Below are 14973 nucleotides of genomic sequence, written 5' to 3' on the forward strand. Positions count from 1 at the left end.
TGTTTTTTGTTTGTTTCCTTGCTTGTTTGCTATTTTCAGGACCAGCCTTGATAACAAATGTCTTAGTTCAGATTTTCCAAAAAGCCAAACCTAAGATCAGGACTTTCACTCAAGTTCTTTATTGGAGAAATACACTCAGAAGAGGAGGATTGAGAAAAGAGAAGGTGGAGGAAAAAGCTAAGCAGGAATGTGCTCTTGACTGAAAAGAGTCTCCAGTCTGATCTTCTGGGGAGCTCTGCAGTACAAATTCTACTCCAGAGTTTGTCCCACGTTGGGGCAAGAGGGCTGCCCGTTTATCCCAGTGCCAGTCAGTCATTGTCTGAGGTCCGCCACCGGGGAAGTAGGTAGAGTTTTGTGGCAGTTACTAGAGCCTAAGTCTGGAAAGAATAGAATCAACATATCCCTGCTAGATGAAAAAGCATAAATGCCCTCATTGTATTATGTCCCTCCTAAAAAGTCTCTTGGACAACACACTGCAGCACACTGATAATGATGGCCAGAAAGGACACCACAGTAACACAGAGGAGGGTCACTGTCGCAGGGGGAGTTGCCCAGCCACCAGCGTGCAGGAAGCATACCCTGGAGAAGTCACGGGCCCATCACCTGTGGGAAGGGAAAGGAAGCAAGACTGGCCCAAGGGAGGGGCTGGGCTGTGATGCAGTCTCATTAAAGGCCACAACCAACTCCTCAGGAAATCAAAGCTCAAATGACATCTCAGACTTAGACCAAATGGAAACAAAGGACCCAGGCCTTGACACCTTTGCATGGGCCAATCATTGGAGACGGGCGCCCGGTGGAAAGGGCAGGACTCTGGACAAGATGGCTTTCTGCAGCGGGGGCCATTCCTAAAGAGGAAGAGTTAACAGGACTGTCTGCTGACAACCCTCTCAGCAGTCAGCAGAGTGAGCCCTTCAGAAGGTTCTGGGCTGCAAGGCACCACGTCCACTCTAATCACCTAACCTAGTCCGGGGAGCGGGGAGGCTTCCATGATGAGATGGCATATGAGCTGGGTCTTGAAAGGGAGTGGGAGTTCGGATGGGGGCCAGGCACAGCCCTGCTCAGTTCTTCAATGCCAGATTAGGAAGTACTCAATTAGGCTGTTTGACGCTGAAGACTTTTCGGGAAAGAAGCAATTAGGAACCATTAACTAGGATACCTGTTCTCTCTCTTTTGTTTTCCCTTTTAAAAACAAGCTGGAAAATATGCCTTAATTAACCCGCTTTTCATTTGGAAGACAGCAGCAGTGCTTCTAAGCATGTCAGCCTGCTTGAAGATGAAATGGAAGAGAGCTTGTCAAACATCTCCCTACAAGGGCAAGAAAGCAAAATCAGGAGGTGAAAGGTTGGGTAGGAGGATTGCTCAGACTCAAGAAACTATCTGCGAGGCACTAATTGGGCTGCCAAAATGTGCTGGGGCAAAGAGGAGAAATGCAGATAAACAATTTTGCAGCAAGGGGTCAATGATGAGGCTGGGGGCTTGGGGAGGCACAGCCAGGACACCCCCTCTCCTAACCACCCCCCAAAGCGAGGGTCTGAGGATTAAGCGAGGTTTCAGAATGAGGCTGGGGCAGCTCATGGGGCCTATGCTCTTTGAACTCTGTTTCAGGCTCAGGTCCAGGCCCCATCTCTCTCCCCAGCCCACCCACACCCTGCCATCTGCAACATCACCTGTGGGAGAAATTGCTGGTGTGGAACAGGTGAGGATCACCGAGCCTGACCCTCTCAAGGAGGAGGTGAGGAGGAAAGTCAGGAAGCGCAGGATCCTGGTGGCTCTCCAGAGGCCAAGGCCGACGTCATGGAAGAAGGAGAGTGACAGGGGTGAATGCTGGCAAGGGGCAGCAAAGAAGGTCGCTCACAGCTTTGGGGCAGAAGAGAAAGCTAAGGGTAGGGACCAGGTGCATGAAGGTAAAGAGAAGGGCTTGTTTCCTGGCTCATTCTCTACTTGCTGTTCCCCTGCTTCCTTTCTCAGCAAAGCTTCCTTAGCCAATTAGAGGGGTCACTGCCCATCCCCAACCCCACTGCTCCTCACTGTCACCCTCTGACCTCTGCCCAAAGTGAGTCCTTAGAAGACAGGAGGCAAAGCCATAGATCTACTGAGCCTCATGGCTAATTCAACCATCTTGCTCCTCCCTGGTTCTTTTCATGAGGGAAGCCCTGAGAAGCCAAGAGTGCATTTCCCTGATGTCCTGAACATTCTAGTACGGCGAACTTCCATCCAAGGGTCTGGTGTTATTCATTCATTTATTCATTCATCCCTTTGTGCATTGATTAATTTCTTAAACATGATTCTAGCACCTAGTGTGCCGGGCACCATGGTAGTGGGAGGGTAGCACTCTAAGGTAGTGTGCGTACCATCAGTGGTATCATGCTGCCAAGCGAATGGAGAAATTAATTCTTCGGGAGGGGGATGCAGAAAGTTAGATAGGAGCTGGGGCTTTAAAGGCTAAGCAGGCATTGACCAGACATTAAAGGAGATGAGGAAATAGATTCCAGGCAGCAAGAACAGCATGTATGAGGATAGAGAGGCATGAAAATACGTGCCATGTATGTGATGAGAAAATGGTGAATAATCCTATAATGTCAGAGTACAGTCTGTACAGGCAACTAATAGAAGGTGATTGTGGGAGGCTGTATGTATGAGCCTTTTGCCTTAACATAGTACCCAGACTGGGGGGCTTACAGTACAGAAACTAATTTCCCACAGTTCTAGAGGCCAGAGGTCTAAGATCAAGGTGTCTGCAGAGTGAAGTTCTGAGGCCTCCCTTCCTGGCTGCCGGGTGGCCACGTTCTCCAGTGTCTTCATGTGGCCTTTCCTCAGGGTGTGCATGAAGACAGACAGAACAAGCCCTCTGGTGTCTCTAGTCTGATCATGGCACTAATCCCATCATGGGGACCCCATCCTCACGACCTCCCAAAGCCCCCCATCTCCAAATCCCATCACCTTGCAGGGAAGACCAGCGACACAGGGATTTCAGACCTTGAGTCTATAACTGAGGTAGAAAGGCAATGAGGATTTTTAGAAAGATTTCCTGAGCATGGAACAGTTTGATATGAATGTTTAGACACACTGCCCTGTCAGCAGAGGGAGAGATGAAATGGGGGAGTGACAGTGGAAGGCAGAGATACAAGGTGAGAGGCTGTTAAAGTAGTCAAAGCAAGAGGTGAGGAGGGTTTGGCCATGAATTCCACCAGCGGATGGATCTCTGTCAAATGAGTACAGAGTGGGTTCTGAGAGATTCCGTGGCTGTCCCCAGGCTGGGGAGTGGGTAAGGTTGGCCACAGTCAGAAAAGAGAAGTATTCAACTCAGGACATTCCCTTCTCTTGCATCCATGACTTGGCGGTTCTCCCTCCGGGAGGTGAGGCAATGGATCATTTGGGAGCACGAATGGCAAGGCGCATTACGGTCTAGCTTGTGGCCATATTAGACGACCTCTGATCTGTGACCACCCCTCTCAACTTCTTGCAGGCTGTCAGAGGCTGAGCTTGCTCCTTGGGAATGGGAATGAGAAGAGACATCCTCACAGAAATCATAGGATTAGTCAGCACTGACAGGTCCCTGGCCGACTGGCAGCTGCCACCCACCCACCTGCTCCCTCACCCTAATACCTGGATCACACACACGGTTACTCCCCTAGGTGACCGTGCATCTGGTTGACGCAGGACAGTCCCGGTTTAAACGTGCTGTTCAGGCATAATGTTAATACAGTCCCTTTCACTCTCAAAAGGACCCCAGTTTGGATGATAAAATGTAAGTTTACTTTACACATCAGCTGCAAACTTCCTTCCTGCTGAGCCCAGAGGCAATCTCAAAATCCTTCTGGACCCAGCCCATCTACTAAGCACCAATGACCCAACAGCCAGGCATTGAAATCTACTCGCCACCCTTCAATGAAAGAAAGAACACAGGTCCAATATCAGCCGGGCAATCTCAGGCACGCAATTCCACTTCTCGGAACCTCTATTTCTTTACCTGACACTTGCAATAATGGTGTCACCTACCCTCAGGGCAGCAAGAGGCAGAATGTGGAGAAGCGCTACAAAATGGTGGTGGTGGTATGATTATTCAGGGGCAGAAACAGCTGGCTTTGCAGTCTCAGGGGTCTGGGCATCTTCCTTCCTTCCTTCTGCTCTAGTAGGAGACCATGATCCTCCTTGGGAAGGAGGCTGCTGATGCCAGCAACTCCTCTTGGAGAATAAACCTCCCCTCCCCTAATCCTCTCCTCCTTTGGAGACAAACAACAAACCCCTCCAGCACCCCCGCCCCTCAGATCAACTCCATCAAGAAGCAAGGCTTCTCTTTGTAGTACAGCAAACACGCGTCTCTTATTGACACTCCCCTGGGACCCTCTGCGGCAACACTTAGAGCTTTGAAGCTGTGAGTGTGTTTAATGCGAGAGGGGCCCACCTCAGTTCAAGGACAGTATTTTAAGTCTCCGAGAAGACAGGAACAAAGTTTCGATGCTGAAAGAAACAGATTCTTAACAGACTTGAATGATAAAACATCACAGTCCCATCTGATTGCCGTAGCCAGCTCTGACGAGAGGAAGGGGAGAAATGATCGAGAAGCGTGACTTCTATCCCAGCCTTGAGCCAGATGCCTGACCTAAACCGGTACCACCTTCTTGACTTGTGACAGGCACCAAGCTAAGCATCCAGGGTGTGGACCTCTAAGGACAGTGGGCAGGGAAGCCCGCCTAACGTAAGGTATGAGGCTGAAGATGTGTATGGGGAAATGACCTTTGAAATGTTGCTGCCTGGAGAAAGTGTTCCCTAGCCAAAGCATGAAATCCCAAAGTGAGCAGGGCTCACCATCCGAGGTAGAGCCATTGGTATGAGTGTAGGCAGCCTTTCTCCTTTTCAGATGAGCCACGTTATTTCAAAAACAAATGGTAAATTTAGGAGCAGGTGCAAAGGGAGCCCTGGCTTCAGAAAGGAAGGCAAGAGTTAGTCTTCTGGGAGCTCCTGGAGGAAAGACATATGAGGCAGATGCATCCTGACATTCTGGTCTCCTTATGGATTCTAGAACGACCTGGCCCACAACCCAGGTGGAGAACAGGCTGAGCTTCACGAAACTCACCACCATCTGTGCTGCAGGCAGAGGGATCTGGGGGATGCCTGGGCCAGGAGAAAGACCACACTGGAAGCCAAGGTGAGCTCAGGGGTACCTGAGATTTGGGACGTGCTTATGATTTGAAGGAATAAGGCCAGCAGGCTGGGCTCATGAGCAAGAGTTAGATGGGGAGATCATTTCATGGTGTCCTCAGGAAGCTGGGGTCTCATTGTGATCCTGGACTTTGCAAAATCAGGAATATTATCCCCCTACCTCTCCCGGGGGTGGTCTGGTGCTAGGGCGATGTTTGACACTGAGCAAGGAACATCTTATTTATCTTTGTATCTTCTGGAGGCAAACAGTGCAGGGCATATGCCAGATCAATGATTTCACCCTGGCTGCTCATTAGAATCTAGGATACTTTATACAAGTATCTGTGCCTGGGAGCTGCTCCCGGAACTTGTCAATTAATTAGTCTGGGGAGGGGCCTGGGAGCTTCGTTTTGTGTTCTAACTCCCCAGGGAAGCTAAAGCGGAGCCAAGGCTTTAAACCATTGCACTGGATCATCTGTGAGCATGAGCTGAATGGATGGAAGAATGAATGAATGAATGAATGAATGAATGAAGAGCAGGGGAGACCACCAACACTCATTCACAAAAGCAGCATCTCCTGGAGGACCAGTGGCACTGCCATGACATGGGCTGCTGGACATCTCCCGCAGGAGGCCACATTATCCCTTAGAAGGCTCTTTGGCGAACCCAACGTCAGCAAAGGGACATTGGCTGTGGCTTAAAGAATCTTCACAACAAACCGTTAGAGCTTGATGTGTTAGGCCCTCTTTCTGCTCATTCTGTCCAGAGTGCTGTTATGCACACCTCCCCATTTCAATCTCATGACAAACCGGGGTCATAGGCAGGATAGGCATCTTTCCCTATGCTGCATGAATGGATCAAACGGCAGGCAGCCCCCGCCCCCAGATGACACAGGTTGTCTTCTGTCCTTCAGCTCCTCACGCAGAACCAAGGGCTCTGCCCTGGAGTGGTTAGCCTGGAAGCTGACCTCCCCTTCCCAGCATCTACCCTCCCTGTTCTTCACCATACAGGCACACACGTGGGCTGGGCCAATACAACCAGGCAGACATCAAACTTAAGAGGGTCCCATTTCCTCCATCATGGCCTTGTAGCACTGATAAGGAAATGCAGGAGCCTGAAAGTTGAATCACAAATTAATAAACATTTCCGCCATTGCCTGGAGCCTGATTTCTGTCAAGGCCTGATGACTTCTTGAACTAACTTGTGGAGTATTTGCAAACTTCTTTGAGAGCCTCATGGGAGATGATGATGCTCAATGCAGGTCAAGCATGTACGCAAACATATGCCCATTTGGATGGATACCCTAGCTCATTTCTCCCTTTCTCTCTCTTTCTCCCTCCCTCCCTCCCACCTCCCCCCCATGTGCACATGTGCATACACCCTCCTCACAATGCCATAATGTCTATGTAAATTGGATCTTTAATATCCTTCAGATAAATGGTTTCAGAAAGAACACGGATACAATAGTCTGTCTCTGAGTTAACGTGATAGGCTCTGCCTCCCAAATTGGCTCAGAGAAATTAGCAGGAAGGAAGGAAGGATCAGACGAAATAATAAACCTGCTTACCTGTTCATTAATTCAATCTCCCCACACACACACACCCTCTCTTCGCCCTGTGGTTTCACTACCCATAAAATAACTAGATAACTTCGAAGTCCTAGATGAAAGGGGAACTAGGTCTGGAAGCTCTAAGATTAAAGGAGAATTTGTAGGATTAGTCTTTGATTTTCTCCTTCTCCTTTTCTCCCTCTCTCTTATTTCGTTCTTTTTATCTCAGAGGTGACTGAGGAGGCTTCCCCTTCTGTTCTCCTGTCTGCTGAGCTCATCAGTCCAAAGCCTCCTCTGGCAGAGCTTACAGGCAATGTGGGGCCTGGGACAGAAGGTGCCATTTCTCAGGGAAATTGCCCACCAGAGGCTCGCTGGAGGGCATCTGTTGTTTGGGTGATGTATGGGTGCAGGGACCTGTTCCCTCCTCATAGTTTGGGTGAGACCCTTCTTGCAGATTCTCGGCTACCCCTCTTTGTACCTCCCCTTCTGGGTACTTCTAGTGCTTGAAGGGTTTGGGAGGAGGTGAGGAAGACCCCTGACCCTTCTGGCTTGCAGAATCTTAGGAAATTTCAATAATATCATGTCTGCCCTGCCACAAAAGCAAGACTGCAGACATCTCCAACACTGCTCAACAGGGTGGGTTTCAAACCCATTTTATAAAAGTCACAAAGACCCCTCCCAAGGTCAGACCCCTACCCCTGGATGTAATTAGCAGAAGTGAGACAGCCTGCTACTGTACTTTAGCTCCAATTCAGAGAGTTGTTCTCAGACTCTTCCACTCCTCTTGGGAACTCCTGGCATCTTGGGCAGTGAGCACCTGCCTCTGAGTGCTGAGTAACCAGGTCTTTCATTCAGTCCTCTTGCTCCAAGGCTATCTCTTGCTTCCTCCCCAAAGTCCAGCAAGAAGAAATAAAACAAGGAACATAGATATTGCATTCAACGGGGGAAGGTGACAGCAATACATTTTAAGACAAAAGGGAGTGCAGATCATCAGCAGGCTCTGTTCAATAGGAAGCCCAGAGTGAAAAAGGCAAGAGCCATGAACCAAAGTGTCAGCTCACCTGATGCTCACATAGAGTGTCATTAGAATGGCTCCCCCAGTTTGATTGAAACCCTTTCATACAAGATCATCTACAACTCATCCTGGGGTCAGGTTTCTTCAGAATGGGAGCTTCTCCATTGCAAGTGTGAGGGTTCAGCAGAGGCACAGAGATGTGACATGAACAGAGGCAACATTTGAGGGAAATTGGCTGTTCTGTGCTTTAAGAAGGCATTGGAATGCAAATGTTTATGAATCTTTAAACCCCTGGTACAGAGGTATCCCCATGGATGATTTGCCACAAAAACTTACCTGGTATTATTCACTTCCAAATTCATGGATCTCCCATTTAGAAGGAAAGTTACTTTTGTCTAAAGCAATAGCACACAAGGTTTTTGACCTTAGGTCCTCCTTATAATCTTAAAAGTTATTAAAGCCCTCAAAGAGCTTTTGTTTATGTAGGTTACATGTATTGGCATGTATTATACTAGAAATTAAGACTGAGAGAAAAATTTTAATTTATTACTTCATTTAAATAACACCAGTAAAACCATAACATATTGATATAAATAATTTGGGTTTTTGTTAAATTTTTTCCAAAGCAAATAAGGCCGGTGGCATTGTTTTATACTTTCACATGCCTTGTTAATGTCTGGCATACTAGAAATCAGCTGATTCTTTTATTTGTTTCTGAGTACACCCTGTTGTGATATGTTGCTTTGCTGGAGGATATGGAGAAAATATGGCCCTTATACAGATATGTAATTGGAAAAGCAAAGAGTATTTTGATAGCTTTTCCTGATTATTGTTGATATTCTTAGAAATTGCATCAAAACTCAATAAACATCAGTTTCTTAAAGGTTAGTTGCAGCTTTGCATCAGAAACTTTCCATTTTCTGTTAAACCCATTGGTCTATCTTGCACTTGGAAGGGAACTTCTACATCATGCATTGATCACTTGGAAATATTGGTTCATTGAGTTATGTAGACCTTGCAAATGTCACTACATTCCATAATACAATTTTGGAAAATCGCATTCATTAATACCACCTTTGATCTCATCTGAAAAGTCTTTAGGTTATTTGGAAGTTTGCAGTGAAAGTGCCACTGTGGTTCAGACTGCATTGGTTGCAGCCCCACTGGGTGGTACAGATCTTTGCTGGATGGCCCCAGGTCCAAAGCTGGGCCACAGTCAATGGGCTGAGATTGGCAAACAGGGAAACCCCCACTTGGGTGCTGACAGAGTCTGCAGGGAAGCCACCTTTGAGGGGTCTTGAACACACTGGTAAGCTATCTGGGGAGTCTATGGAACTCACCAGAAAGCTGCCCTCTGAAAGCTTCCCATAAGGAAGTATCACATCAGTCAAGGCTATTCATTCTCTGGGGTACAAAAAGCAGCCACCTATGGACAGGTGCCAGGCCACTGTGGATGAGTCCTCATTATAGTTTTATAAATAAGCTGCAGGAGATTAACTTTACAATTTAGTCTCCAGGAATTATGTAGTGGTGCTGTGGCTAAATTTGAGAAGTTCACATAGCCAGCAATGGATACAGAGATTCTCGGGACCTTGCATCTCCTGATTTGGGGAAAGGGCGAGATCTTCCTATGTTCAGAGAACAGCTGTATCTGTGGAAAGAGAGTTGTTTCTTTCTTTTTCTTTCTTTCTTTCTTTCTTTCTTTCTTTCTTTCTTTCTTTCTTTCTTTCTTTCATGAGACACAGAGAGAGGCAGAGACACAGGCAGAGGGAGAAGCAAGAAGCAGGCTCCATGCAGGAAGCCCAACATGGGACTCGATCCCGGGTCTTGAGAGTTGTTTCAATGTTGCTGGAAGTTCAGCTGTGTGCAGAAGCTGAGCAGGCAAAGGGATAGACTGTACCAGCTTTCCAGTGATTGCCACCCAGCCCAAGTCCATTCCTGCCATGATGGCAGCACACTTCTTCCTAGACAGCTGGCATGAGGTGAATTTTTGTCAGTAGACAGCACTGAGAAGATGCTGGGTGAGGGAAGAACATTTTTTCCTGGTTCCAGTGATCTCAGTTTGTCCTTCTGGCACATGGTAGCCAGCAGCTTCAGTGACACTGAGTGGTGTCACACCCAGGTCTGGTGCCTCCCCATTAGCAGCTTCCCCTGACCCCCCAAAGAGTGGCTATCCATGGAGTTCTGACCACCAGTGCAACACCTTCCTGCAGGCAGCCCCCAAGAACCACGGAGAGGGGCTTCTGGGTGGGTTCTATAGGCGCCATAGCTGCCTTTCCAAGGTGTTCAATATCCCCTATAGACGGCTTCCAGGCAAATTTTGTTGTCACTCTCCAAGCAGCTTCCTTCCAGTCAGCCTTGGTGCATCTAGACCCCAAGTGCAAGTTTCCTGTTCACTGATCCCAGCTCACCATTCGCTGCCTGCCAGTTTTGGCGCACTGACTGTGGGCAGGCTCCTGCCCTGGGCAACTTCATCATCCAGTTGCAGATACATCCTGCAACTACATCATCTCCAATGAGGTCAGAATCCCAGGTGTGAGGAGGGATCCTCTTCTTAAGTGTCTTCCTTCCTTGGGTATCATACTTGAGTCTTAGGATATTCTTCAGGGTTGTCTTTTATTCTTATAAATAGATTGTAATTCTTTATATTTAACCTTCCCTTGCGAGGTAGTTTCTGTCTCCTGTCTAGACCATGACTGATAGAGTACAAATGCAAATTTCCCCAAATTCTAATATTCTTGGAAGCTTGAAGCTCAGCAGCAGCAGCAAATACTGTCAGGTGTTTTCCTTGAAGCAATAGACCCACTCTGTTCATTTGCAAGAATCCAGGTATTTGTTTTTTCACATACCTAAGTCTGGATAGTTATAATTTTTCTGTCAGTCATTCTTTCAAGTAAAATGATGTTTTGGGGGAAAAAGTGACTAATTCAACTTGCAGCTCAAATAATCACACATGTGCTTTTCTTCAAGATAAACATTATTATTTCACATAAATTATTTTGGCATACTTTCCATTTTATTACACAAATATAAAATAGACATGTGCTCAAGGGTCAAGATTTAATACAATTAATATTTTTTTACTGCTTTGTCAGGACATTCTTAAGTAAAATGGCTTTTTTTCCCTGCAAGTGTGTTCCAAGAAAATATACAATGTCTAGAAGTAGAAGCTTGATGCTTCTGCCTTGGTCTGGGCTAAGGAGCCAGATCTTTTACCCACCACTGATTTTGAGCCATCAGGGCAGGTGTCAATGTAGTGAAAAAGGCAAATAACATCATGAGCATGGTTTTGGTCCTATAAAGGATCCAGGGAACCTCAGGCATCCATGAACCACACTTTGAGAACTGCTGATCTTGAGGTTAAGCATATATGGTTTGGCATTAAACAGACCTGAGTCTGAATCTTGACTCTGCCAATTTTTAGCTAAATGACCTCGGACAGTGTACTTAGTCTCTCTATTCATTGGTTTCTTCAGATATAAAATGGAATTAATAAGACCACGTCCCTCACAGAGACCCATAAGGATTAAATAAAATGTTGTCTATACAGTACTCGGCAGTGTTCCTAACACATAGTACACTCTCAGTAAAGAGGGAATGATGACAGGAAGACAAAGACAAGAAAGAGTGAAAGGAAAAACAAGGTAGAGTCCTGGTTACCTGACAGTAGAGACATAGGAGACCATGATGGCCCAAGTGAGCTCACAGCCCTGCAGTGGTTAAAACTGGAGCCCTGGGTTCTTCCATCTTGTCCTCAAGAATTCTTGGAGGAGCAGCTAAGTGGTGAAGGAAAAAAAGCAAGATTCAAGGCCAGATGCTCAGAAGCTCACCCACATCTGGCTCCTCTTTAGAAGGCAGCCTCAGAAGGGCTGTCTATAGTTTAAGAGAATATCCCTCCACCTCTCAATAAAGACAGAGAGTATGTATGGGAAAGGTGGCATGGCTGAGAGTGAGCCTAGTTGACTCAGGACTCCTAATGAAAGGGCTTTGTGTTTTCACTAAGGTGCAAAGCCAGTATCAGGGCAACAGTCTTGTTCTCCTGAAGCTTCTCCTCTCCTGCTCTGTGGTTCCCCTCTTGCAATGCCTAGAGACACAGCAATCTCCCCTCGGAGATAATGGAGAGGAAAACGAGTGACACAAGGCAAAGGCATATGATTCAGACATCGCAGTCATATCTTAATTCTTCAGGACTTGCTTCTACATTCAGCCATGCTCAGCTCCTAATTTTATTTGATTTTTTATTTATTTATTTTTAAGATTTTATTTATTTATTCATGAGAGACACAGAGAGAGAGAGAGGCAGAGACATAGGCAGAGGGAGAAGCAGGCTCCATACAGGGAGCCTGATGTGGGACTCGATCCTGGGACTCCAGGACTAAGCCCTGGGCCAAAGGCAGATGCTTAACTGCTGAGTCATCCAGGGACCCCCTCAGCTCCTGATTTTAATACTGTTTTACAATAGCTCGGCAGGCCAAGCCACAGCTCCCCACCATCCTCTAGTTCTTCCTTCATCTTCTGAAGAAAAGGGAACTTCCATCACAATAAATGTTATTGTTGTTGGTTAATCCTTGATAATAAACAGAATGGGTAACACTGAGAACTTGCTTCTTTCTAGGCTAGCGGTTGCATAGATATTACTTCAGTTCATCCTCAAACCCTCCATAGGGAGGGCAGTACAATTTAAGCCCATTTTAAAGATAAAGAAACTGAGGGATCCCTGGGTGGCGCAGCGGTTTGGCGCCTGCCTTTGGCCCAGGGCGCGATCCTGGAGACCCGGGATCGAGTCCCACGTCGGGCTCCCGGTGCATGGAGCCTGCTTCTCCCTCTGCCTGTGTCTCTGCCTCTCTCTCTCTCTCTCTCTCTGTGACTATCATAAATAAATAAAATTAAAAAAAAAAAAAAAAAAAAAGAAACTGAGTCTCAGAAAGGTTAAGTTATATTTGCACAACAGGTGAATGTCAAATGACGTGTCTCTCTGACCCCAGAGCCTGTACCAGGACCACTTGAAAGTGAATTTTCACAGGAAGTGAGTGAATTTGCTCCTCCTCGAACCTGGTATTTGGGGTCACAATCTTCTTTCCTAGTTTATCTTGTTTCTATGCCATCCCCAAAGTGAGTGGTTTCTTCAGTACCCATGATTCCTTGTGAAGGATGGCTTTCTATATTCCCTCCAAATCAAGCCTCATGCCCAAAGCCCTTGGAACTACTCTTGTCTCCCCATTGACTTTCTTGCCTTCAGCTGGTTCTCCTGCGACCATCCTCCCTGCTGTGGTCACCATGGCCTGTCTAAACCCACAGGTCCCTTCCTAGCTTAAATGCTCCGGGGGCCCCCCAGTTCCCACTGTATAAAGACTAAATCCTCTAACTAGGTGTCCACGGCACTGCATCTCGGCCTCAAGCGGATCTCCCCAAGCTCACCACTGATTCTCTCTGCCTTGTGTCCTAGGCTTCCAAGTCCTGGGTGGATCCTATCACCTCTACGACTTCTCTTCGTGTCCTGGAGACACCATTCTTGGCACGTAATAGCTGTTCAGGACATGCAACTGAAGGAGTGCGCGAAGAAGGCTGCATGAATGACTTTTCAACAGCACTTCCTTTATGCCTCTCTGGACCCTGTTTATTGAATGTTTCCTGAATGCTGACCTTTAAAATTTTGGATTTGCTCTATCACTGTTCCGAGCACCCTATTTCCAGATTTTAATAGCTGAGCCTCCCCTTCCACCTTTCCCAGGGCCTAGGTATTCTCAGACCTTCTTACCCGGAACAGCTCCTCCTGGGCTGATCGTTTCCCTGTCCCGGGAAAGCTTCCAGTTCTCCTGTGTGCAGACTGTAGAAGGTCAGATTTGTAGAACAATCCTGGCTTTCAAATGCTCTGCCATTGGCTTCTCCATGGAGTTCCTGCGTCGCTGCCAGTGGTCCCCAAACATCCCTCCCCCCAGAGAAACTCCTTTCTGAGCTATCATCATTGTGAAGGCAGTTTTAGCACAGAGCACATTCACAGCTTAATTCCACTCCAATCCTTGTGGCTCCAGCCAGGCTGGGAGGGCTCCCAGGCCCACTTGGAAATTTCACCTTAGGTTGTTGCATGGAGGGAGGGAGAAAGGTGTTATCACTGCAGAGAACAGAGTAAAAGCAGCAGAGATATGGAGAGTGGGCAAGTTACTTAACATCACAGCCACTTTGCAGAGTTTGGGGCATGCACCTTATCTAGAGGCAACACAGAAACGGCATTTCTAACCCCAAAATCTTCCCGGAGCCCTTCATAAACACCTGGAATACCTGTCTATCCATCGGTCGGCACCTACCCTGAGCACAGACCAGTACTCGTCTGAGGGTTGAGGATGGATGAGGGGAAACCGTGAAGACATAAAAGGGGGTACTTCCTGCACAAGGGCTACACTATCCAAGGTGAGGACATCACAGCGGACCCGAGGCATGGAGTCATGCGATGGGCATCATTCTGGGAAGAGGGAGACCACTGAGACCCACGGTGCGTGGGCTGAGCTGGGGGGTTCCTGAGAGGGAGTCAGAGAAAGGGAGTAGCCGGGGAGGCCTGCGTGGGCTGGGGACGCCTGTCTGGTCCAAGCTGTGAGGATGCTCCAGAGGCAAAAGGTCAGATTCCTATAACGATCACAGCTTTCAAATCCTCTTCAGATAGGTGGTCTCATCCAGCCTCGCCCCTGATGAGATGCAGCCCTGGACCCCTCTCAGCCCAGCCCCCTAGGATCCACTAGCAGCCCTTGTGAATCCCCACCTGAGATTGAATTTCCTTACAATCTTTGAACCCATAGCAACAAGAATAGAAAAGAAAGAATTTGGAAGTTCTCTCAAGAGGGGGATAAAGGCAAGTGAGAAGGTGCATCTGGGAGGTAGCTGAGCAGATGAAACAGATCCCTGCTCCTTTTATGCCTCCACTACTCAGTACATTTGCCAAACAAAACATTTGAGCTGTTTATTTTATGCAGTTGTTTGTTGTCTCACTTAACGATAAATCCTCTGGGGGGTGCGGAGAGTCTTATTCTTCCTTCTGGCCACGGCATTTAGCACAATTTCAGTCTCAGCAGACAAACCCCAATAAACAGGTATTGAATGAATGAATGAGTGAAGGAAGAAGTGAATGAATAATTGATGGCTCTCAAAAAAATGGTGATGCCGCAACAGAAAGAGAAGATGAAGGAGGCCGGTGTAACAAGGAAGCTGTTTAAGACAAACAAATAAAAGAGAGAAAGAGAAGAAAGAACAGGTCTTGTCTCCACGTAGGAGAGAA

General features: G+C 47.3%; 1 long non-coding RNA gene across 2 annotated transcripts; it reads left to right on the forward strand.

Annotated features, from left to right (window-relative positions):
* Window positions 1-48: 48 nt before the first annotated feature.
* On the forward strand, window positions 49-13373 carry LOC144311307 (uncharacterized). 2 transcript variants are annotated; one of them, XR_013376874.1, is made up of 3 exons: window positions 49-4704; window positions 5024-5149; window positions 13153-13373. It is a non-coding gene; the product is annotated as an uncharacterized LOC144311307 (long non-coding RNA). The 2 variants fall into 2 exon arrangements; XR_013376875.1 differs by having other exon boundaries at window positions 49-340.
* Window positions 13374-14973: the final 1600 nt, after the last annotated feature.

Source organism: Canis aureus, chromosome 3 (genome assembly GCF_053574225.1).
Source record: "Canis aureus isolate CA01 chromosome 3, VMU_Caureus_v.1.0, whole genome shotgun sequence".
In the NCBI taxonomy this organism is placed as follows: domain Eukaryota; kingdom Metazoa; phylum Chordata; class Mammalia; order Carnivora; family Canidae; genus Canis; species Canis aureus.